Raw genomic sequence first — 3272 nt, 5'->3', positions numbered from 1 at the left:
GTACATCATCAATGACTATACGAACCAGTTCTCTTTTCTCTTTAAGCTTTGGTCTTTTCTTTTCACTTGAAGGAAACATAATGTTTGGGGGCATTTTATGCCATGGTATTCACTTTCCCTCATGGGATGGGGAATACTCCATGGGACCAGGTGTAGGAGGTGGCGTTTGTGGTAGATTGACATTTTGTGGCAGAGATTCTGAAGCAGGGTAGAGTGTAGCCTGTGACTCTAGGAAAAACATAAATCACCAAATATTATTGATATGACCAATGTAACATATGCATTCAAACACATTGATCCAAGCCATGGTATTTTTAAATGTGTGTCACAGCTGTTGCTGCCTTGACCATTGCAGGATTTGCGATACAGTATTCAGTTTAAGTTGACCCCTCGCCAGACCGAAGTAGACAGGATTTCCTATATATATAATATAGCACTAATATAACTTTATTTTAAAGTTTTGTACAAAATGCTGGGGACAGAGTGCAGGGACAGAAGCAAAGTGATGAAATGCTGACAACAAAAAAAGTTTACCTACCTACCTAAAAGAAGTCCTATTAAAAAAAAAGACATCAGTTTAACTGTAGGTATATTTAAAATATAAATAAGTCGATTGAGAACACAGGACTTTCACCCAGGAGACCGGGGTTCGCGTCCCGTGTTTGGCGATTTTCAGCATCCCGTTTTTGGCGATTTTCAGCATGTGTTTTTTTTTTTTGTTGTTAAGCTGTTTATTAGCGTGTTTATGTGGCGCGTTTTTGGGACTTTGTAGTGTTTTTTTGTTAAGCCTTCCCCAATGTTTCTTCCCTAAACCCAACCGTTTATTAGTGTGTTTTTGTGACTTTCTTGTGTTACTAAAGCCTTTCCTTATGACCTGTCTCTCTTAGTTACCTGTTATAGTTACGCTGTTATAGTTCTAGACTGCCGGGGGACTTCCTTCCTTTGACACAGTGAGCTGCTCTCTCCTCTCCCTTTCTATTACTGTTACTATTACTATTACTATTACTATTTGTGTGCAGCCCGTCCCAGAAATGCTTGTTACTAATCCTAGCTTCTGGGGAGTTTACTCCCCGGAGTCCTTATGCTTTTTTCCCCCAGCGTATTTCCTTGGAGAACGTTGGCACCAAGATCCTGGTTGCAGCTGTCGCCGTGGTCCTGCTGCACTCCCTGCTGAGCTCAGCGATGCCCTGCAATGTCAAGCTGCGTCCTGCTGAACCCTGCAGCTTCCTGCTACATCCAGTCACTGTTCCATTATTAATGTGACTACTATCGCCACTGTTCATCACACCCCCAACCGGCTCGGACGACGACCTACCAAGAGCCTGGGTCTGTCCGAGGTTTCTTCCCAAGAGGGAGTTTTTCCTCGCCACTGTCGCACTGCTTGCTCTTGAGGGAATTACTGGAATTGTTGGGGCTTTGTAAATTATAGAGTGTGGTCTAGACCTACTCTATCTGTAAAGTGTCTCGAGATAACTTATGTTATGATTTGATACTATAAATAAAATTCAATTGAATTGAATTGTCCTGCAGTGTATTGTCCTGCTTCTGTCCCTGGACTGCGCTCTTCTCAAGGAAACTGGGAGAGTGCAGCTCATGCACTGACTAGGCGTACATACCGCACACAACCCCACTGCAAACAACCTGAAATATACTTTTAATAAATAAAGAGTAGTTCACAGTGCCAGCTTCATATTTGGAGCATTTATTTATTAGCACATGGTAGACTGTGTCATACATTGGAAAAATGTCCCTGAAATATACAGTAGGTGTGCACTTTGTATTTTTAATGCCTCATCAATGTCATGCTGCGTCCTGCTGAACCCTGCAGCTTCCCGCTACATCCATCCATGCTCTGCTGGGCCACACTACATCCTGTAACGCCCTGCAGCGCCCTGATATGACATGAACTACCACGACTACCATTTGAAGTCACTGTTCCATTATTAATGTGACTATTATCGCCACTGTTCATCACACCCCCAACCGGCTCGTCAGACACCGCCTACCAAGAGCCTGGGTCTGTCCGAGGTTTCTTCCCAAGAGGGAGTTTTTCCTCGCCACTGTCGCACTGCTTGCTCTTGAGGGACTTATTGTAATTGTTGGGGCTTTGTAAATTATAGAGTGTGGTCTAGACCTACTCTATCTGTAAAGTGTCTCAAGATAACCTATGTTATGATTTGATACTATAAATAAAATTGAATTGAATTGAATCAATGAACAATTTTTATATCTTTCAGACATGCGCCTAGTTTCTAAGAAAGTACTTTTAACATTTACATTCCATGTCAAACTATGATCTGACGTGATTCAGTTTGAAGATAAAGTGGGCTCAAAACCACAACATTAAGTTTTTATAAAATTTTCAGCAAGCTTTAATATGATAAGTAAGCAACTGTGGGCAAACTATTTTAGAAATGTATGACATCTAGTATAATAGAACAATGCCAAAAAATTTCAAGACCATCTGATATCCACAAAGATATAAATACAGACAGTAAAAGGAAATCTGAACATTTACCTGAGCTGAAGACTTGAATTAGTCTTCTACACTGAATAGGAGGCAGAATTCCATTGATGTCCTCTGTCTTGACAAAGTTAAGGTCATCTACACAGATTTCTCCAATCACCTCCAGTCTAGCCATGAGTGAGTCCATCAGATTCATAGTGGCATATGCTTAAGTGGGATGAGTAACCTTGCACCTCTGTGGTAAAAATAAAGTGGAGCATAATCATTAAGCTTGTCTAGATTTTTGAAAATGAGCAAATCTGAGCTATTTTTATCAATTTCATAGACTCCAAGCTAAGACACACAGAAGTAGGACAATGGTTTCATTTTTAAAAATGCTCGCTATTTGCCCCAACTGTAATTCTCCTTTGGTATGTCTCAGTAAGACTAACATACCATTTGCATATGAAGTGCCTCTCACTTGGACTTTATCTGTGACAACTGAGTTACATGAGTAAGTCTGTGACTGCTGTACTTATGCCACCATCATAGAGCTCTGGCTAAAAGCTGGTGGAATCTGAAACTTTAACCTGAGGGCTAAATAAACTGCCCTGACTCTGATAAGCCTGAAATAACTGATGTCTATCAGCGACTTTGTCACATTTCTGAAGTTTGTACATGACCTGATGCATCTTTTAAAGTAGCTATGCTTACTTTCAAAGCACATTGTCCAAGTATGTATAAGTGGACCAAACTGTAAACTCAAGTCGGCATAGTTAAGCAGGTAGTTATGTTTAGGTCGAAGATTTACATGTGGGAATAACTC

The sequence above is a fragment of the Perca fluviatilis genome, chromosome 1 (genome assembly GCF_010015445.1).
Source record: "Perca fluviatilis chromosome 1, GENO_Pfluv_1.0, whole genome shotgun sequence".
Classification (NCBI taxonomy): domain Eukaryota; kingdom Metazoa; phylum Chordata; class Actinopteri; order Perciformes; family Percidae; genus Perca; species Perca fluviatilis.
Note: the sequence above shows the minus strand (reverse complement) of the source record.